The 11,964-nt window shown below is 43.9% G+C and overlaps 1 pseudogene; it reads left to right on the top strand.

Moving 5' to 3' along the window:
- Positions 1-10,866: 10,866 nt before the first annotated feature.
- LOC142355576 (5.8S ribosomal RNA) lies at positions 10,867-11,018 on the top strand (annotated as a pseudogene).
- The last annotated feature ends 946 nt before the right edge of the window (positions 11,019-11,964 follow it).

Raw genomic sequence — 11,964 nt, forward strand, 5'->3', positions numbered from 1 at the left:
GGGTCTTAGAGAGCCCTCTAGCGGGGCGAATAGAGCTAGATCGAGCCTTGGGAAAGCTAGATCGAGCAGGACTGAAGCTAAAGGATAGACCGAGAGGTCTGTCTGGTCCTCCTAGAGAGGCCAAGAGAAAGTACGAGAAGCCAACTAAAGCTTGATCGGGCCTTCAGCAAGCACGACCGAGCTGTACCGGAGCTAACACTAAGACCGAGGGGTCTTAGAGAGCCCTCTAGCGGGGCGAATAGAGCTAGATCGAGCCTTGGGAAAGCTAGATCGAGCAGGACTGAAGCTAAACGATAGACCGAGAGGTCTGTCTGGTCCTCCTAGAGAGGCCAAGAGAAAAAACGAGAAGCTAACTAAAGCTTGATCGGGCCTTCAGCAAGCACGACCGAGCTGTACCGGAGCTAACACTAAGACCGAGGGGTCTTAGAGAGCCCTCTAGCGGGGCGAATAGAGCTTGATCAAGCCTTGGGCAAGCTAGATCGAGCAGGACTGAAGCTAAGCAAGAGACCGAGAGGTCTGTCTGGTCCTCCTAGAGAGGCCAAGAGAAAGTACGAGAAGCCAACTAAAGCTTGATCGGGCCTTCAGCAAGCACGACCGAGCTGTACCGGAGCTAACACTAAGACCGAGGGGTCTTAGAGAGCCCTCTAGCGGGGCGAATAGAGCTAGATCGAGCCTTGGGAAAGCTAGATCGAGCAGGACTGAAGCTAAACGATAGACCGAGAGGTCTGTCTGGTCCTCCTAGAGAGGCCAAGAGAAAGTACGAGAAGCTAACTAAAGCTTGATCGCGCCTTCAGCAAGCACGATTGAGCAAGACCGGAGCTAACACTAAGACCGAAGTGTCTTAGAGAGCCCTCTGGTGGGGCGAATAGAGCTAGATCGAGCCTTGGGAAAGCTAGATCGAGTAAGATTGAAGCTGAAAGAGTGTCAGAGGAGCAAATGAACCTCCAAAAAGTGAAAATCAAATTTTAGAAAAAACACAAGTTAAATACTGCATGGACAGTATTTCTATGTGTGGGGCATTATTAGGGGGAGGTGTCTTGTCAAAATATGGCTGGACTAAAGACCTCAACCCGGATAGGGTGGAAGGCCCCATGATCGGTCTGTTACTAATCGGTGACCGATAAAGACCTGACCAAGGCCTGTAGTAAGCTTGGTTAGGCATTACAGGAGTTAACACTAAGACCGAGGGGTCTTAGAGAGCCCTCTAGCGGGGCGAATAGAGCTAGATCGAGCCTTGGGAAAGCTAGATCGAGCAGGACTGAAGCTAAGCAAGAGACCGAAAGGTCTGTCTGGTCCTCCTAGAGAGGCCAAGAGAAAGTACGAGAAGCTAACTAAAGCTTGATCAGGCCTTCAGCAAGCACGACCGAGCTGTACCGGAGCTAACACTAAGACCGAGGGGTCTTAGAGAGCCCTCTAGCAGGGCGAATAGATCTAGATCGAGCCTTGGGAAAGCTAGATCGAGCAGGACTGAAGCTAAACGATAGACCGAGAGGTCTGTCTGGTCCTCCTAGAGAGGCCAAGAGAAAGTACGAGAAGCTAACTAAAGCTTGATCGGGCCTTCAGCAAGCACGACCGAGCTGTACCGGAGCTAACACTAAGACCGAGGGGTCTTAGAGAGCCCTCTAGCAGGGCGAATAGAGCTAGATCGAGCCTTGGGAAAGCTAGATCAAGCAGGACTGAAGCTAAACGATAGACCGAGAGGTCTGTCTGGTCCTCCTAGAGAGGCCAAGAGAAAGTACGAGAATCTAACTAAAGCTTGATCGGGCCTTCAGCAAGCACGACCGAGCTGTACCGGAGCTAACACTAAGACCGAGGGGTCTTAGAGAGCCCTCTAGCAGGGCGAATAGAGCTAGATCGAGCCTTGGGAAAGCTAGATCGAGCAGGACTGAAGCTAAACGATAGACCGAGAGGTCTGTCTGGTCCTCCTAGAGAGGCCAAGAGGAAGTACGAGAAGCTAACTAAAGCTTGATCGCGCCTTCAGCAAGCACGATTGAGCAAGACCGGAGCTAACACTAAGACCGAAGTGTCTTAGAGAGCCCTCTAGTGGGGCGAATAGAGCTAGATCGAGCCTTGGGAAAGCTAGATCGAGTAAGATTGAAGCTGAAAGAGTGTCAGAGGAGCAAATGAACCTCCAAAAAGTGAAAATCAAATTTTAGAAAAAAACACAAGTTAAATACTGCATGGACAGTAATTCTATGTGTGGGGCATTATTAGGGAGAGGTGTCTTGTCAAAATATGGCTGGACTAAAGACCTCAACCCGGATAGGGTGGAAGGCCCTATGATTGGTCTGTTACTAATCGGTGACCGATAAAGACCTGACCAAGGCCTGTAGTAAGCTTGGTTAGGCATTACAGAAGATAACACTAAGACCGAGGGGTCTTAGAGAGCCCTCTAGCGGGGCGAATAGAGCTTGATCAAGCCTTGGGCAAGCTAGATCGAGCAGGACTGAAGCTAAACGATAGACCGAGAGGTCTGTCTGGTCCTCCTAGAGAGGCCAAGAGAAAGTACGAGAATCTAACTAAAGCTGGGTCGGGCCTTCAGCAAGCACGACCGAGCAGTACCGGAGCTAACACTAAGACCGAGGGGTCTTAGAGAGCCCTCTAGTGGGGCGAATAGAGCTAGATCGAGCCTTGGGAAAGCTAGATCGAGCAGGACTGAAGCTAAACGATAAACCGAAAGGTCTGACGGGTCCTCATAAGAGGCATGGAGAAAGATCTGATACTAAAGTACCTCTCGGAAGTAATAAAATATGCCTGATGAAGCCGGGTATGATGTTTGTTGTTTGATGGCATTCATCGATTAGGTCTGGTGGATTCCCCATTACTCCGAGTGGTACTAGTAGAGGCTCCTACAGGGGTGAGCAAAGCGAGATCAAGCCTTAGGCAAGCTAGATCGAGCAGAACTGAAGCTGAAAAGCAAAATAAATGACAGGTCTGTCCAAATCAATAAACTTGAAATCCAGTGTGGTCACCACGGGTCACGAGGTGAATTCCTAGCGATTGTCTGCTGAACGTATAGGAAGGCCCGAAACGAACGATAATTTCATTGCACAGTGGAGATACTATACGTTCAGGAGTAGCATACATCGGGTTTGATCTATGATCATGTCTGGTCTCCGAGGATCCACCGGGTTACCAACTGGCACCGCTGTACTGGGTGTAAAACTGGGCCACCTGAAGTCCCGGGTGTAAAACTAGGTGCCTCTGTGCCAAAGTAGCGGCTTGCGTAGTGCATTATGCCTCCGGCTTGCGAAATGGTTATAAGCAATAACAACAGGACGCCGCGGGGTGTTCACTTAAAGGAGTAACGTTCTCTCAAGGGAGGGGATCTAAAAATCTTGATAAAACATTTATTCTATGCAAAATTTGTGCGCAAATTTTGCAAAGTAAAAAGCTGCACTGTAGCAAATTCTATGTGTGTAGCATTATTAGGGAAGTGTTGTTTGATGGCACCTCTCTACTTGATGCACCAAAGAACTACCTTGATGGCTCATGACCGCTGGTAATCTGTCGTCGCTAGTAGTTCGGAACTGAGAACAAATATGTTCGCAAATTACAACAATTATACAGCATATTGCTGAATAAAGCAGAACCGAATAATACTCAGTGACTTTACACCAAGACTGACTAATGTCTGGATTGTATCGTCCTACTCGAGTAAGGCGAAGAAAAGCTAGAAAGATACGCTTTTCACAAAGCAGGCTTAATGCATGCAAACCAAGGAGGAAGGAGTGATGCCCCTCCTTATAATAAGCAGAACCAAATAAAGAACAGACAGCATCATCTGTACAGTGACCAAGAAGAGGTGAAACTTCTGTATGTGAAAAGGCAATTTGAGCGAGATTTATTAGCAGACTAGTATTATGTTGTTTCTAGTAGGCGAAAGCCGAAACATCAACATGTGAAAATCTGATATTAAATCCTCAATCATTTTCCCTAGTATTATACAGCTATGAGTAACCTTAATTGGACACGGCAATTATTGCTGACCGGTGAAACTTTCGCATGGGAAAGACACACACACTTCTTGACAAAGCAATAAGTATTATGCTGTTTCTAGTACGCGAAAGCAGAAACATCAGCATGTGAAAGTTGTGAAGTTGAAGAATTTTTGTGTTGAGTACGATGTTGTTACTAGTAACCATGTCGACAGCTGAGAACTGTTCTCTAACCAATAGAAGGTGAAACTTCTGTATGTGAAAAGGCAATTTGAGCGAGATTTCTTAGCAGACTAGTATTATGTTGTTTCTAGTAGGCGAAAGCCGAAACATCAACATGTGAAAATCTGATATTAAATCCTCAATCATTTTCCCTAGTATTATACAGCTACTAGTAGCCGTAATTGGTCAGGGAAACATTGTTGACCGGTGAAACTTCACATGGGAAAGACACACAAATTACTTGACAAAACAATAAGTATTATGCTGTTTCTAGTATGCGAAAGCAGAAACATCAGCATGTGAAAGTTGTGAAGTTGAAAAGTTTTTGTGTTGAGTACGGTGTTGTTACTAGTAACCATGTCGACAGCTGGAAAGCTGTTCTCTAACCAATAAAAGGTAAAACTTCTGTATCTGAAGAGGCGGCGTGATTGAGATTTTTAACAGACTAGTATTATGTTGTTTCTAGTAGGCGAGAGCCGAAACATCGACATGTGAACATCTGGTTTTTAAATCATGAGTCAATTCTCCCTAGTATGATACAGTTGTTAGCCGGTATTGGTAACAGTAGAACAGAGATTTGGAGGGCAAAACCTGCTCATGGGAAATGCTCACAGAGCGCTATCTACCAGTACACATAGTATTATGCTGTTTCTAGTACGCGCGAGCCGAAACATCAGCATGTGAAATGTGTAATCGTGGGTAACTCTAAGTGTGTAGAGTACTGTGTAGTAACTAGTAGCCATGCCAAAGCATGCATTGAAACTCTTCGTGATTTAAAAAGCTCAAAGCAAGATTGACGAGGCCGCAAGGCTATGTCTTTCTAAATTCGAACAAATCGAAAGATTGTTCAAAGTACAATTAAACTGATTGATCCTGTCAGTTGCCATATGCTTGTCTGAAAGACTAAGCCATGCATGTGCAAGCGAAGCTTGAAAAAGTGGAACCGCGAATGGCTCATTAAATCAGTTACTATCTATTAGTTGATTTGCAAGCTAAATGAATAACTGCGGTAACCCTGCAGCTAATGCATGCTGATTGTCCGACACTGTCGGAGACTTTTACAAGACTACACCGGGTGATTTGCTAAGTACAGACACATCCCGTGATGAGTCCTAGTAACTGAAAGATCCCAGATAGCTTCGGCTTGGGGACGGAACTTCCGAATTTCTGACCTATCAACCTATGATGGTAGTGTAACGGACTACCATGGTTGTGACGGGTAACGGGGAATCAGGGTTCGATTCCGGAGAGGGAGCCTTAGAAACGGCTACCACATCCAAGGAAGGCATGATGAACCCTCAGGGGTCAAATGGTGGATTTTTTGTTCACCAGGTGATTTGATTGGGATGGCCAGGTGCATGTCCCTTTACTTTTCACCGAGAAATTGATTGCGCATGGTTTCAACACCTGTAATCAAATAGTTTAGGAGCTTGACAGGTAACTTAGGGTAATCTTCGATTACCCAAGATTACCATTTAGGATTACCCTATGTCAAGAATCCTAAACGGTCAATGACCTTTAAAATCTGAAAGCGGTCATTGACCTTTGACCCCGAAAGATGATTGGCCCCACCTGGGGCACACCTGTTGATTGGCAGGAACACCTTGAAATCAAGGTAATCTGATGGGTAATGTAAGAATCCGTCAGTGTAATCCTGAAAATGGGATTACGTAATATAGTTTCAGGATTTATCCTGAAAATTGATAACGGGTAACTTCTGACTCAGGATTTGCTTGACAAACCTGAAACAGGGTAACCCGTGGTAATGAAGTCTCAGGAAAATCCTGAGACCAGAGAACGAAAGTACTAAATGGAGAAACAGATTACCGAGGGGTAATCAGGTCCCAGTTAAATCCTGAGACCAAAGGAAGATTAACCCAATATGGGTAATCAAGTTTCTGGATATAATTCAGAAACAACAATCTCATTAAATCAAACAATCAATGACTCTCATATGCTATGGTTGACAACTACGGTTGCCTTCTGTGGTATACTACTGGTCTGATAGAAGTTATCTGAGTTACACATATCAATTCCGAAGACTAAGATTAGTACCCATATTACCCAGTGGTGGCTCTGGTATGTCGAAATTCTTAGTCGGTAGGGAGAGCAGATATCTAGCACAGAAGTTCTATCTTAAGGATTGGTAGGAAGGGGGACCTAGTTAGTGGTGGCCTCGAGCCTCAAATTATCCTAAGCCACTAGTTATCTCCCCTAACTCGATTGCACAAACCTCCTCGAGGTGAGAGTCGGTAACGTGTCTTTGGCGAAAAGATTGACTTACACAGTCAACCGGTGTGCGGCGATTGAGACTAGTAGGCGCATTATTCCTGCGGGCTCTGGTATGGTGAAAGTCTCTTTCAATGCGAAGGATGATTGGTAATGATTGATTTTCATTAGCCTTTGACACGGCGAATTGTGCAGCGGGGACAAAACGGGGAACACTTACGGTACTGTCCGCTCTCTATCCGGAAGTGACTTGCGTTGGTAAGCCTTCCGAGGGTCTAATTCTACTCACACAAAAGACCTGTCTCTTGACCGCGAAAGTGTTCTCTGTTGGGTAAATTGAAATGAAGGAATTGAAAGATCTCTCCTATGCGCCACTTTTGTCAATGCGTGGTTTCCTCAAGGATATTCCTGAGAACTTATTACCGGGCACTTTGCTTTATTCTGAAATAGAGATATTACCGATTGCCCGGTAATAAGTTCTCAGGATATTCCTGAGAACTTATTACCGGGCATTTTGCTTTATTCTGATATTGAGATATTAAAGATTGCCCGGTAATAAGTTCTCAGGATATTCCTGAGAACTTATTACCGGGCACTTTGCTTTATTCTGAAATTGAAATATTACCGATTGCCCGGTAATAAGTTCTCAGGATATTCCTGAGAACTTATTACCGGGCACTTTGCTTTGGTCTGAATTTGAGATATTACCAATTGCCCGGTAATAAGTTCTCAGGATATTCCTGAGAACTTATTACCGGGCACTTTGCTTTATTCTGAAATAGAGATATTACCGATTGCCCGGTAATAAGTTCTCAGGATATTCCTGAGAACTTATTACCGGGCACTTTGCTTTATTCTGAAAAAGAGATATTACCGATTGCCCGGTAATAAGTTCTCAGGATATTCCTGAGAACTTATTACCGGGCATTTTGCTTTATTCTGATATTGAGATATTAAAGATTGCCCGGTAATAAGTTCTCAGGATATTCCTGAGAACTTATTACCGGGCACTTTGCTTTATTCTGAAATTGAAATATTACCGATTGCCCGGTAATAAGTTCTCAGGATATTCCTGAGAACTTATTACCGGGCACTTTGCTTTGGTCTGAATTTGAGATATTACCAATTGCCCGGTAATAAGTTCTCAGGATATTCCTGAGAACTTATTACCGGGCATTTTGCTTTATTCTGAAAATGAGATATTAACGATTGCCCGGTAATAAGTTCTCAGGATATTCCTGAGAACTTATTACCTGGCACTTTGCTTTATTCTGAATTTGGTTATTACCAATTGGCCGGCAATAAGTTCTCATGATTTTCCTGAGATTTTATTACCCCGCAATTTGCTTTATTCTGATATTATTGAATGCCCGGTAACAACATCTCATGAGATACTACAAAAAATTACCCACAAAATAGCGTAACGAAAGTCTATCCGTGGCCGCAACCTCCCCCCCCCCCTCCCCCCCGCCAGGGGGGGGGTTGCGGCCGCGGAGAGGCTGAGTGGAGCGCAACCCGACCGCACAACAAAGATAATCAAGGGGCGACAACTGATAATTTCCCCAACTATTTTAACTTTGGCATGAAAGCTAACCCTAATGCAAAGATTACCTTAAAATTTAATTTAAAGGTAATATTTTTTTTCGATTTTGATATACTCCTGAAAAATCGATTACCTCTTGTAACTTTAGGGTAACATTTTTTTTCGATTTTGATGTCCTCCTGAGAAATCGATTACCTCATGTAACTTTAGGGTAACATTTTTTTTCGATTTTGATGTCCTCCTGAGAAATGGATTACCTCATATAAATTTAGGGTAACATTTTTTTTCGATTTTGATGTCCTCCTGAAAAATCGATTACCTCATGTAATTTTAGGGTAATTTTTTTTTTCGATTTTGACGTCTTCCTGAAATTTGATTACCTAACCTAAGGATCCGATTACCTGTTCGTAGTTTTGGATTACCAGTAACAATTCCTCAGGATTTCCTGAAAAAACGGCTCAAAAATGGGGTTTTTAGCTCTATCCTGGGGGCCCCGTATCACTAGTCGCCCTGTTATCCCCCGTTTCAGACCCCTATCTGGCCCCTGGACCCCGATCCCGCGGCGCTTCGCGCAAGTTTGTCAGGAACGGGGGGTTGACGTATCAGTAGTAAAAATTTAAGTTTGTCGGTCGTACTAAAGTTTCGCCGGCGAAGCCGGCGCGAAGCGCCGGCTTCGCCGGCGCGCGAAGCGCGCGCGAAGCGCGCGCTCGCTGGGCGCTTCGCGCCGCGCGCTTCGCGCGCAACAAGGTCATAACAATGGTCCTGAGGAATAATTACCTTAAATTACTGGTAATTTTCTTTAAGGATTCCGGTAATGCTCTCCCAAAGGGGTAATCCAAATTCAGGAAAAAAAACTTGGAAAAAATTACCTTGTCTCAGGAAATTACTGTTATCCCTCGAAAATTTAACGAGGGATAACAAAGGCAGCAGGCACGCAAATTACCCACTCTCCGCACGAGGAGGTAGTGACTAGAAATAATGATATGAACCTTTATGGTTTGTAATCAGAATGGAATGGACTTAAAAGCTCCATTGATGAACGAGTAGAGGGCAAGTCTGGTGCCAGCAGCCGCGGTAATACCAGCCTCTACAAGCGTATGCAATAGTTGCTGCGTTTAAAAAGCTCATAGTTGGATCTGTTTGAGTAGAACGGCAACATGGTCTTCAGTTAAATCTGTTGACTCGTTCCGCTCATCCTTCGCATCGAAGAAATAGTTTGCACTTAAATGTGACGAACTGTGGAAACGGTGTTTTCACCCTGAGAAAATTAGAGTGTTCAAAGCATCCTTTGGGATCGAATAATAAAGCATGGAATAATGGAGAATGACCCGCTACTCGATTGATGCCGGTTGGCTGAGTGCGGTAATGATTGAAAGGAACAGACGGGGGCATTTGTATTGCTACGTTAGAGGTGAAATTCTTGGATCGTGGCAAGACAAACTACTGCGAAAGCCGGGTATGATGTTTGTTGTTTGATGGCATTCATCGATTAGGTCTGGTGGATTCCCCATTACTCCGAGTGGTACTAGTAGAGGCTCCTACAGGGGTGAGCAAAGCGAGATCAAGCCTTAGGCAAGCTAGATCGAGCAGAACTGAAGCTGAAAAGCAAAATAAATGACAGGTCTGTCCAAATCAATAAACTTGAAATCCAGTGTGGTCACCACGGGTCACGAGGTGAATTCCTAGCGATTGTCTGCTGAACGTATAGGAAGGCCCGAAACGAACGATAATTTCATTGCACAGTGGAGATACTATACGTTCAGGAGTAGCATACATCGGGTTTGATCTATGATCATGTCTGGTCTCCGAGGATCCACCGGGTTACCAACTGGCACCGCTGTACTGGGTGTAAAACTGGGCCACCTGAAGTCCCGGGTGTAAAACTAGGTGCCTCTGTGCCAAAGTAGCGGCTTGCGTAGTGCATTATGCCTCCGGCTTGCGAAATGGTTATAAGCAATAACAACAGGACGCCGCGGGGTGTTCACTTAAAGGAGTAACGTTCTCTCAAGGGAGGGGATCTAAAAATCTTGATAAAACATTTATTCTATGCAAAATTTGTGCGCAAATTTTGCAAAGTAAAAAGCTGCACTGTAGCAAATTCTATGTGTGTAGCATTATTAGGGAAGTGTTGTTTGATGGCACCTCTCTACTTGATGCACCAAAGAACTACCTTGATGGCTCATGACCGCTGGTAATCTGTCGTCGCTAGTAGTTCGGAACTGAGAACAAATAAGTTCGCAAATTACAACAATTATACAGCATATTGCTGAATAAAGCAGAACCGAATAATACTCAGTGACTTTACACCAAGACTGACTAATGTCTGGATTGTATCGTCCTACTCGAGTAAGGCGAAGAAAAGCTAGAAAGATACGCTTTTCACAAAGCAGGCTTAATAGAAACATCAACATGTGAAAGTCGTAGAATTTTGCAATCAAACTGTGGCTAGTACTGTGATGTTACTAGTAACCTTTTCTTACGTCATATGGCCAAGAGAGCATTTGAAGGCGAAACTTCTGCATGGGGAAGCTGCATCATGAACAAAAGTTTATATCGAGTATTATGTTGACGTTAGTAGGCCCTGGCCGAAAGCGCAGCATGTGAAAGGTATAGATAAAAGTTATCGTTGCAGTCAGTACTGTGTAGTTACTAGTAGCTGGATTTAAGCTCGAAGTGAGACACTGTTGGTGAAACTTCATCATGAGAACGTCACAAGCTGATCACGCTCTATGATATGACTAGTATTATGTTGCTTATAGTAGGCTAAGCGCAAGCCGAAACATCAACATGTGAAAGTCGTAGAATTTTGCGATCAAACTGTGGCTAGTACTTTGATGATGCTTGTAGCCAACCGAATTGGTTGAAAAGCCCAATAAGTAAGCTAACTTGGGAGAGCTTGTTGGAAACCAAATGCTACTAGATTGGTCCAAATACATCCTTCAACAGGGGATCACTTGGCTCGCTTTACGAAGAGGAGCACAGCTATATGTGTTAATTCGGTATGAATCGCAAGATTTGTTTACCGACCTCTCTAACGCAAAAGGCGGTCTCGGCTTCGGCTGTTGACTGCGTCCGATTCAGGGTTATATAACTCTCGATTGAACACATTGATGTTCTATTGTTGGTGCTTCCAATAAAATTGGAACACTTAAAGCAGAACCGATTCAAATAATAGCATTCTGATCAATGATTGCATTCCTTGATCAAGAACTGCTGGAGTCATTGTGATGGCGAATTTTCTTCATAAGAAAATTGCAAAGAGACGGAACTTAATGAGACTAGTATTATGTTGTTTCTAGTAAGCGGAAGCTGAAACAGCAACATGTGAAAATCAAGTTTTGTTCAATGATCTCGAGGCGATAAGTACTATGAAGCAACTAGTAGCCTAAGCATGACTCAGATTTGAGACAGTCAAAAAGACTGGCGAAACTTCTTCACATGAAAGTTACATAGAGAACTACAAATGTATACAGCGAGTATTATGTTGTTTCTAGTAGGCGAAAGCTGAAACATCAACATGTGAAAGTTGTCTGCAAACTGTAGAACGATATGTGATTAGTACTGTGCTGTTACTAGTAGCCAGTCTGACTGTAGAAGCCAAGACAAAGGGAAACTAATGCATCTGAAAAGGACAAGTTATGGAAAGGTATGCACGATAAGTATTATGTTGTTTCTAGTAAGCGGCAGCTGAAACATCAACATGTGAACGTCGTTGTGTACAGTAACCTAGAACTATATAGTCCTTAGTAACGTGCATTTACTAGTACCTGTAATTGGTATTCAGACTCAGGCAGTTTGGAATAGTTTGGCAAAGATGCACCAGAGAAAACTGGGATTTGATACAGAAATTGTTGAATACAAGTATTATGCTGCTTCTAGTAGGTTGAATCCGAAACATCAGCATGTGAAAATTGAAAACATTTCTGGTTCGAATTGTCACAAGTATTTGGTGATCTGAGTAGCCAAACTCACTACAACGCCAATTGAAGGCAAAAATTCTCAACGGGAAAAGCTATTCTCATTGAATGAGCT

This window comes from Convolutriloba macropyga, unplaced genomic scaffold (assembly GCF_964194025.1).
Source record: "Convolutriloba macropyga unplaced genomic scaffold, txConMacr16.3 SCAFFOLD_1115, whole genome shotgun sequence".
In the NCBI taxonomy this organism is placed as follows: domain Eukaryota; kingdom Metazoa; phylum Xenacoelomorpha; order Acoela; family Convolutidae; genus Convolutriloba; species Convolutriloba macropyga.